Raw genomic sequence first — 11,623 nt, 5'->3', positions numbered from 1 at the left:
TGTGAATGTGTGTGTGAATGGGTGAATGAGAGGCCATTGCCCAAGCATTTCATGTGTATTATTACAATGTGAACAACATATTATGAACAGTGACTCAATAATTTGTATGTGTTATTAACATATTATGTGTTCAATACAAGATGAAGGATATCCATTCCTCAGTACCCGTGTCTAAATAGGCTAGTAGAGCCTCTCTCTGAATGGTCTGATTAAGCCTATTACAATATCTCTGTTCTTATTGTAATCTGGGGTGGCCTTTCAAACAACAGTTCTTAGATCTTACTCCGGAGACATTTCTCTAAAATGATGGCCTTATCGACAACAACATTGATTAGGCTATAATATAGGCCTTATGTGACCTATAAGCCAATATTTGACATGTCATGGAAAAAATATCATAGTGGACGCTGCCATCTAGTGGCTATATAAAATATATCGTCCTATAAACTACTGAGCCACATAGGTTTGACAAGGCCAAACTACAGAAAAACTGGTATTTTGCCCTGCCAGTTTTCTCAGTGGATTATGAATATCAAGCCATAACTCTTAAAATTAAGTTTTTGGGTCATGTTGGATTTTGCCTCAAATCTAAAATGGGGCCAAAACCAATATAGTTACCATGATACATTTATAACTATAGCCTACGCTGCAAACTTGTGCTGGCGCAAACAACAATTGTATATACTGAGGTATTCAGTATATCTACTAATATCTTTAAAATGGGTATTCAGAATACAAATACCTTCATAAATATGAAAATGAATACTTTTAGAATCATTTTAATCTTTTTCCCAACTCAATCGATCTCTTTGCACTGCACAGTAGCTGTTGAGAGAATAATGTTGATGATCTACGTCCACCTGACTGCACTATGGTTTATCACACAGAGTTGCTGACACTGACATGATGGCTGAAGGTGGAGGAAAGTAGGCTTTACATTTTTGATGCTACACCTCACAGCTCCTGTATCACGAGGATAGCTCAAGTCTGTCGAGAGAGACTAGACAAAATGTCTGTCGCATGTCAACTTTCTTTACCAGCTACTAAAACAAAAGAAAACTCTTAGACAGTACTAGTTAGTGCTTAAGCATTACTCCAGTTCTGTGTTTTTTTTAACTACAGCCATTTTAACTGAAGCCATTAATTCTTCTAGCATTTTGACTGCCAATGGCCTTTTGCCCAAGCATAGATTACTTTTTTTGCAATGACTGATGGATAGATGAGTTCTGAATACTGAATACATTTTGAGCCAAGTATTCAGTATTCAGTACCTGAATACATTTTCAAAGTATTAAACAGTATACAACCGTGGCCAATGTACATCCAAAATACCATTAAATCAGACTAATACCAGAGTAACAGAACAGCTACTGCCACACCACAGGTATGACAAAAAGATGCATCAAGACCTTCAGGACAATCTGTCATACTTGACTTATTGCCTCAAACATCCATGTTGACTTCATTATATTAAACCAACATCCACTAGTAAACTAATGTGCTCCTACAAGGTATTGACACAACACTAACACGTAGGCATTACATCACATTACTGTAAGCTTACAGTATTGAACATATTTCTTGAAACCGTATTCAACTTTTCAAAGCATATTGGTGGCACTGAGAGGGGTTCCTCTAAAATATATTTTATTGGAACCTACGTTTGAAAGGACAGTTTCCATGTTATGTTACGTGCTTAATTATCATAGTCTTGAGGGTGTTCAGTTTAAATTATTTGGATTTTGAATGATGAATGTTATGTCCTCCAAATGTTTGTAAAAGGATACAGCATTTTGGAATGAAGCTCTTCACTTATTCAACTACAGTATATCGTACAATTAACAAACAGCAGTTAGAAAACTGAAAGAAAACTGAAAGTGCACCCCAACACCATGGAGTGTCACTGTGGTGTTTATTTGACTGTAACAACTCTATCTAAAATGGAGCTGACTAACTGGCCCATGATTTAATGACTTCAGTGTCCCGCACTTGCTGTTCATTTTGGTCAGACCATGCAATAAATCACTGTGAATAGAGGTCTATCTGAAGGTCCTAGCACCTTAATTGAGATGGATTCTTGCCCACAGAATCCCCTCTTTATGAGGTTCATTCAGACGTAGAGAGAGGGTGACCACAACTAACTAAAGGCTTGTCAATTAATGAACCCGATAATTAGAGTTTGGCTAGTCTGTTGACCTTGGTTACTTAGTGAGTGACTCATCATAATATAACCTGCGTCCACCTGACCTCCCTCTCCCAAATTGACTTTGTCAGAATACATTTCACCAATTAGAGATGCACTGCTCGCTACACTGGTTCATATTTCCCATTTTCGTCCTCTAATAAGGGACCAGGAATGGCACTCTCTTTCCTGCAGTATCAGTGAGAGTGAGACAGATATTTAGAGGTTCAGGTTGAGTTTACTGCACTGTCATTTTGAGAGGAGAGGGGATCGAGAGGACGTGTCTCTCACCCTCTTGAGTCTGTGCCAGGGGCTGCTGCTGCTGTGCTGTGGGGGTGGCTGTGCCAAGGTTGCAGAAGGCAGGGTGCCATCCTCTGTTTATGCAGCCAAAGCAGACCTGGATCGGAACGTCCTCTCAGTACCGAATGAGAGAGAGCGGGGGCTCTGTCTGCACAGCCCACTCAGCACCCGCTCCGCTGCACTCCTATCCACTCCAGCTATAGGGGGCTCGTTGGGAACATCTGCAGGAACTCAACACACAGCACACACTGATACACAACCCAACATACCATACCCCTTTATCCATCTACAAACATATGCCACCTATGCACACCCACACCATCTATTATCTTCAACCCCCCCCCCAAACACACACACCGCTTTCCTTTGCCTCCAATTCTAATCACACACATACCCAATCTCCGCGTCAAACAAACTCTACAAGCCTCTCCTCCCGTTGTCACAGAAACACATTGGAGAGATATCTGTGAGCTGTGTTTTCACTTATAGGAGACACAATAGGTCAGGTGGAGAGAGGTGGAGGTGTGACACTTGGCAAATTGCTTAGCCAGAATGTGCAGAAACTTTTAAGTAAGTATGGCCAGACAGTTATTTTAAGGGTTAGGGTAGTATCTTTGCAGAGATGTGTGAGCTGTCCATTCCTACAACTGGTTCTTCCTCAATTGAATGTCACAGATGTTGATGGTGAATTTGAGAGCTTTTTGTGGTGGTACCTACTTTCTTTTAGGCAATCTTAGCCCTCTGTTATAGAATAATAGATGGTTGAATTCTGAAACATTGAAACTGATGTTTAGAGTTGCTTGGCCTAATATGCAATGGCAGAGGAACCATTGATCTTGAGTCAAGTGCAGTTTCTCCTCTCTATAATCTCGTGTCCAGACCTCCTCCCACAGGTGACTCTGTCTCTCGCTCGCTCACACTCACGCACGCACACACACACACACACACACACACACACACACACACACACGCTCACACACACACACACACACACACATACACACACATACACACACACACACACACACTTACACACACGCTCACACACACACACACACACACACACACACACACACACACACGGAAAGAGCATAGTCAATGCCAGCTGCATGAGTCACGGGCCATCGGTGCGGGAAGCGTGCACGCTCTGATCTCGCCCCTGCGGAGCCGGGGCCCCCTGACTCCTTCTGTTTGCTCCTGATAACACTGCACGAATTGTTCCTACGCTCCCTTGTCGCATTTATCAAAACTCGGGTACAATAAAATCGTTCAGAGCGAGTTCTCACTGAGATGCTTTCATGGCCGCTGGCCTCGTAAATACATCCTTGGCTCACTGGCAAATATCAATTGGGTGCGAAGCAATTTTTGCCAGGGCAGCTGATAGTGCATGACTGAAAAGCTTTGTATACCTGTATCTCACTTCTCCAGTCTGATTATTAACCAATAGCAAATAAACAGCACAGTCCCATTGCAGAATAAGAATGTACTATAGGCCTATATGCCAATAGTTCCTCTAAATCTATTCAATGGTTTGAGTTATTAGGTCTCTTCATTTGCAAGGCAAGCTGTGCCATCGTCTGGGATGTCGTCTGGTGATCCAAGTCCCTTCTCCTGAGGTATAAAATTAGCTTTTTATTTGGCTCCTGACAGATGAACATGTGGCTTCATTGAAGAAATGATGCAAAACCGTAGAGTACTGCTAGGTGTCTTGACAGTGAATTAAATTAATGTAAATTGTTTCCCATTCCTTTTCCTTGACAAGAAAAAAACATGACAGTAATTTGACTGATGTACAGTATTAATCTGACAACAATGGCTTTACAGAACGTACATTACGCTACCTCTGGCCTTTGGCAACGTTGAGAGCCTATTTTAGTATTGTATTCTCCTCTAGTGCCAACAGAAGTGTTAGCTACCTTTGTGCCTTTGGCCCCATATGAAGATGAATAAACCATGACAGTGACAGTGGGCCCAGGCCCTGGAGCGGAAAGAGAATACCTGTCACTGTCAGCAGTCTGCTGCTGTCTCCTACGGTCAAATTATGTCTGGCAACCTGTCTGGTGATAACTCAGCAGCACTCAGCAGCCCCTGTCCTATCAAAATGGTGGAGGGGAGACTCTCATCCCCAAACCCCTCACTCCCCCTCTTTCCTGAGCCCTCCACGGGAGAAAGACGCGATCCTAGCAACACAAACCTAGTAACGACAATTGTCAGTAACGCTAAACTATAACTTCATGGTAATCGGTCAGAAATGTATCTCTACGTGGTGCCTGGCACTTCCAGCATTCGCGGTTGTTGTTCAGGTTTGTTGGATTTGGGGTGTCATTATCTAAATAGTTACCAGTCATCACCATCAATCATAGATAGTTAAAAGACAATTGTAGTCCACTGAAAAACACATTGGAAAACCCAATTGGAAACCTGACTTCTGTACCCCAGTAGAGAGTGGTGGCCACTGTGGAATGTCACGCAGTGAAGTGAAATGCCAGTCAAATGCACAGCCACATTGTTTTTTGTTTTGGTTCAGTCTTATTGTGCGAAAAAAAGAAGAAGCTCCGAATGATTCAGGACAGCTCCCATCATTCGCAGTAGGTAATCACATACGGATGCTGATAGAAATCCTTTTATTTATTTTATTATTTCTTTACAAAAGATTACTCTTAGAAATGATGAAAAAAAGATGTACAGCATGGCAGTTTTTGCATTAACACGACACAATGTGAAATCTCAATTTGTAACTCTTGCATTGGCATTGACTGTATGAAAAGCCCCCCTCCTGGCTGTCCACGGCTGAGCGCCCCCCTGTGAAAGCTCAAAGCCTGTTGAGAGACAGTGTTCTAAGGTGTCTGTATTTCATGACAGCAGGAGGTTTCATTTAAATCTTGAGAATATTTCCAGAAAATGCAGACATCAGCTCCATGGAGCGTAGCCTAAAGTGAAGTTTGCATTATCAAAGTTTCAGACCAGGACTGCTTCCAGAGGCATTGCAAAAATGCCTGTCTACCTGTTCTAGTACACAGCTGAACAATGTCACTGCGACTCTCACATTGACACCCAAACCCTTTCAAGGGCATCCCACCCAACAGAAGCCAACATATTTAACCAGACCTCATACATTTTGCACTATACCTTTCTACTTAACATTTGGAGTCTTTTTTTTTTAAATGTTTACCTCTGAATCATCTGTCCTACCCCACACGGCTTGTCTTAAACACTGTGACAAGTCGCAGCTGTCTCTGAAGCGCAGCTTGGCTCAATTTTAATAAATCATCTTCAGCCGGCTCTTTGTGCTCATCTCTCTCTCTCTCTCTCTCTCTCTCTCTCTCTCTCTCTCTCTCTCTCTCTCTCTCTCTCACACACCCACACACACACACCCACACACACACTCTCTTTTATCTTCTCAGAGTTTCTCTAAAGGAGCAATTTTCCTCCTCCTCCTGGGAGTAGTGGTGAATTGAGTCTGCATTAAAAGAGTCCTTGGATGAAGCCACTACAGGGTTCTCTCTCAGTCAGGTGCACACAGCACTGCACAGGTATAATTATGGCCTGGGAGAAGAGGTTCACTAGGCACCGAAACGCATCATTACCTTGTGTGAATTACCTTGTAAATGAATACAAAGTGAACAGTACAGACAAGAGGACTGATTATGGCCTATAATAACACCACAGTGTTTTTCATTCTTTTTTTTTTTTTTTATTAAAGCTGATAATAGGATGGGGTCTCTTTCTTATACTTATAGTTGTCTTGCACCAACTTCAGACATGTAGTTTCATTATTTCAATCTGGATATGAAATGTATACATGGCCAGCCCTGAGAACAAGAACGGCCAGGAAATCTCCATTTCCAGAGAGGATACGTTCTAATGGCTTCATACCAACCATCCTGTCTGAGGCACTGAAGGGATTTAAACGGCACAGGTGTGGATGGCTTTTAGACATGCTGCAGCTTACTTCAATCTGTAATTACTGATGAAGAAAAGTGTAAAAGTGGTATGGAGAACTCTATGCAGCACTGCAATGTCTGTCACGGGCGATCTGTAAGATCAGTCTCTGAGAATCTATTTCTCTCGGTGATAATGTACTGACTTTCCTTAAAGTGGAACTCTCCGAAATTACTCACAAGCCATGGAGGAGGAGAGCGACAGCTACTTATTAGCATAGTACTTTGAGATGCAACAACAACCTCCCACTACCATGCAAAGGTATATGTGGATAAGCACTATAAATAATAACAACACATGGATAATCAATGATGTCTGAATGTCATACCATAAAACATTTATGAAGGGTCATAATACTCCTGTAAGGATCACTGACATTCAGAAAGGCATAAATACAGTATCACTATCAGGGACAAATGTACAATAATGCAGCTGTGGAGACAACCGTGCCAGCTCAGAGGGAAGACATTATCCTCAATATCATCCTACTGCAATCAGCCTCGACCCAATCCCTTTGACACAAACAATTCAGGCTAGATTGAAATCACAGAGGAGCTGCTCCTCCAATTTACATTCCAATCGGATGACACCACTGTCAGAAAATGACTTCATTTCACAAGTTTAAATAATGCCCATCCCCTGCCGTCTACCCGGACAAGGCTTGGGCGTCGGCAGGGCAGCGGCAACACCGCGCAACACCGCATACACCTGACAGCAGATGGCTCAGCAACCCCCTCTCACTTCTCCCCCTCACCCCCCCTCTCACTTCTCCCCCTCACCCCCCCTCTCACTTCTCCCCCTCACCCCCCCCTCTCACTTCTCTCCCCTCTCCCCCTCCCCTGTTTGCTGGGAACAGAGGCAATCTTGTGCCTCTTCATCTGTGCTATTCATCTGTAACCTTGGGAGAGATAAACTACAATTAATTCCGGTCCAGACAGCCAGCGAGTGTGTGCTTCTATTGCCTAACCTGCACTCAAGAGGTGCATCATCGTTGTTGACCTTGTCTAACTATATCACCTCACAATGATGTTTGCCATATTGGTGGCAGAGAGAGATAAGAGCTATTTTGTCTTAAAGCGCATGCCCCTACAGTGATTTTGTATGGAGACTCTGCAGAGGTTGGTATGGCCCAGGTAGATTGCTTGTGGATGTTCCTACTCCACTCCTGGTGGTGTTCACCAAGTTTTGGTGGTGATTCAACCCGGTGCACATTAGTATGGCTTTGTTTTAACATTCTCAATCATTATGGATAACATTTACCGTACATGCATCCTAACATGTCAGCTAATTTGCGTTCCACAACCTGTGGTAAACTTTAGCTTAGCTAGGATTCTGCCACATTTATACTGAAACAGTAAGTGTGCAGTGGAACTAAAATATGGTTGTATCCTATTTAGGAATTATCCGAAACATACTGCCTACTGATTACTTCTACTGCATACTAACCATACTACATACTATTTAGAGCCTACTGTTTACTAAAATGTATTCACTAAGCAACACATTTCAACATACTACATACAATCGTCTAAAGGTTAACCACGTTCACAGTAATTGGTTACATTTTGCTACTGCTCACCTCCCTTACCTGCTCCATCACACCAGAAAAAAATCCCATAAATCTGAAGGCATACAGAAAACGGCTATTAAATGGGTTGCAGTATGAACGAAGGACGTTCGTACAACGTCATCGAGGGTCATTTCACCCAAAGTCTTGTCAAGTCATCATCTTCCATGCCTGTATATATATATATGCTCATTAAAACTAACTATCCCTGCTCTCCTTTAAATATCTCCCTCAAAGACATCAAATGGGCTTTACTTTACTTCAAATGTCAATGCTTTACTTCAAATGTTCAACCTTAAATGGCTAGTCATTGAAGATAAAACATGAAACAGGACTGGTGGTGATGGCGTCAGCTTGTTAAGAGAGAGGAGTAGAGGATGAAGTGCAGGGCTGACTCCTCCACCCGTCCCTGATGGAAAGAAGTGTGAGGCGGTTCCACTGGCTGCAACACAAGACACGAGCGGGAGAGAGAGAGGTAGCTCCCATGTCCTGTGTTGCAGCCCCTGGCCCAGCCACCGGTCACCTTCAGACACCGTCAACAGCTGCTTCACTGTGGAAAAACACAGAGAGAGAGACAGAAAGTGGGAGTTAGTGAGAGAGGGAGAAGGAGGTTTTACAATGGGTTGAAAAGACAAGAATGGGAGAGAGAGAGAGAGAGAGAGAGAGAGAGAGAGAGAGAGAGAGAGAGAGAAAGAGAGAGAGATGAGCACAAAGATACAGAGAGGGAAAGAATGAAGTGAGAGAGAAAAGAGAGGAGAGAGACCGAGAGGGAGAAAAGATATGGGCTGAGAAGGGGAGGGAATAGAAAAGGGCAAGAGAGAGAGAGTGAGAAAAGAAGAAAAGCTGTTCCGTGCCACGACACCACATTCATCATCAGCAATGAAAATAGCTCGTTTCACCTTGCTCTGAGGAGGTCGGCCCCACCGCATCTAACATCCACACACAAACCCAGAGAGAACAACCCTCCTGCGGCCCAAATTGCTTGACTATGAGCTCAATGACTCATGGTGCCGGTTTATCAGTAAGAACACAGCAGCACTGAAATGTTCATTCATTATGCTTTTGAGAAAAACAACCACCGAGAAGCTTCATACTACGGTGTTAATCACCGTGGAGGCACAGTTTGTTATTAAGGAGGAAAGAAGCAGTGGTCTCTCTAAGAGACCGCCGTGTAGTGTGCATTGAAAGGTCACAGCAGTGTGAACTACATCCTGCCTCTATCACACTAAAGGTCTGTAAATGTCACAAATTCAAAGGCATTCGTTCCAAAACATCAACAGAACAAAACCAAAAACCAAAAACAATCCAGAGCCACAGTTAACAGCAAGCTTTCTGTCCTATTTCCGGACGTCATTTTGTACTTGTACTGATTCTTTAGACAACAAACTCCCAATCTCTCCAATGCTGTGTCTTCCCCCCCCCCCCCCCCCCCGTTTTAATCCTCCTGCTTTAAGCCCAGGAATGATCTCTTTCCCTTCTTTGATAATGAAATACAGCAATCACAGAATCGTCTTCCCTGTGTGAAAATGGGTCCAACCCAGATTTGAGGCTGCAGGGATAACAGCCCACAGAGGACGGGGAGCCGAAGGACGAACAGTCAAAGAGAAAGGCAAGAGGTACCAGAGGCAAAATCCAATTCCCCCCTCTGTCAATTTAGACAAAAATGGCTGAGCCCAGATTAATTGAAAAAGATAATGAGTAAATGAAAGGGTCTGAATGTGCCAGGAGTTAGTTTGATTTTATGGAGGTAAAATGAGCAATGCGCACAGACCAAGTATCTATAATTTAGAGAGAGAAAAAAAAGGGTTCCGATGATCCTAAATCCCTGAACATTTTTGATCTCCTGTTTAAGATGCAGGTGAAATTACTGGATATGCTTGAAACCCAACACTGATATAGTCGATTGGATTTGAATTCTAACATCATTCTTAAATGGAAGGTAATGTTGGAAAGCATGCTATCGGAAAATGCTTTAGGCAATTTGTGTGAAAGAGACCACCTTATTTATATATTTAATCACTCATCTGAATTGCCTTTCATTAGCCTACTCGAGCAACAATGAAATTGATGGAATTGAAAGGGGTTAAGCCCCGCGAAACACTAGAAGCTGCATGCAATTAATGGGAATTGTAATTAAGTATTGATGTAAGCTAATAAGTCCCATTTATTCTACACAATCAGGAAAAATACAGCAGGGAGTGGAACGCATACGTGCTCAGCATCACTTTTTGTCATAACAAAACCTGTGCCTTATTTTGTGAATTCATATTCAAGAGACATACAACTGTGTATAGTACCTAGTGTTTCAATGGCTTGGGCAGGAAGGTTGTACTGTCATGGCTAGGATAAGAGTGCATGTTGGTCTGACACATGCCACAGAAGAGGGATGCAAGTCTTTGGGTCTCAGGCAAGGTCACTTTTCAAACAAGCATATCTCACTGGCCTACCTCAGCTGCTATGCTGCTGCCAGGGACATCCATCTTAGTGTCAGTAAAAAGATGTGTATGTGAGTTATATCAGTCCTACCAGAGATACTTGGGCACAGAAAATGAGTTACATGTCTGTAAGCTGTGACTTAGGGGAAAGCTAAAGTCTTCGCTGGCAACCACCTCTGGTGAGTATCAATTCATCATACCGACTGAGGCAGGAGGGAGCTGACAAACAGATAGAACAGATCGTTACAAAATAAGGCTTCAGACAGTGTACACAAGCTTAATCATAATAGCTTTCTGTGATGAGAGCCGAGGGATATAATGACAGAAATGCAGAGCTGCAGGATGGCACAAAATAGGATGAGATCTGCTTGACTAAACAGACAAAAATGATGTGATTTAGACTGTCCATTTAGTAATAATAATAATCACAATCATAATAATAATAATAATTAAAGCTGCAAGTAGCGATTAGCAGGGTCAAGTTTCATGACAAGGTCACAGGATCAAACAGCTGTCTAACAATGGTCAAGGGTTTCATGTATGTTTCTGACAGATGTCTAGACATGTGTTCCAAGTTTCATAATGATGGTGCCAACTGTCTTTGATTGATATGCATTTGTATGATAGGCCACGCTGACAAGCTCAACACTATGGCCAACCATGACCATTGTTTAAGATATTGGCTAAGACTGTTCTCCAGGGCATGTGTAACAAATATCATGACATTTGGTGAACCACATCAAGAGATATCAAAATATGGCATTTATGGCGCCGCCTTTATGTTGATTTGGCTTTAAGGGTATGACTGAGAGCCTAATGGACCTGTGTACCCAGTTTCATCATGAAATTTTCTTTGACTTATAAATGTATATATATTTTTTTTTATGTATTGCCATGCAATCAACTTGTCAGTATTATGGTATCGTATTATATGCTCTAAGCAAATTATGGCTTCAGTGCCTTGCTCAAGGACACCTCGACACGTGGCCAGCCGGGGTTCAAACCACTGACCTTGCAATCATTAGACGCTGGCTCTACCTCCTGTGCCACTGCCGCCCGTGAGAGGCCATGCCCCTCAACAATTCATTGGTTAAACTCATTGATGCTACATACCAAGTTTGCTGCAGAAAGGTCAATAACTGTAAAATAACTGTAAAAGCCTTAGTGTTTCATGTGGAAAACCCATCAAGATGGAGC

Source organism: Nansenia antarctica (genome assembly GCF_963989245.1).
Source record: "Nansenia antarctica genome assembly, chromosome: 5".
NCBI classification, from domain to species: Eukaryota; Metazoa; Chordata; class Actinopteri; order Argentiniformes; family Microstomatidae; genus Nansenia; species Nansenia antarctica.
Note: the sequence above shows the minus strand (reverse complement) of the source record.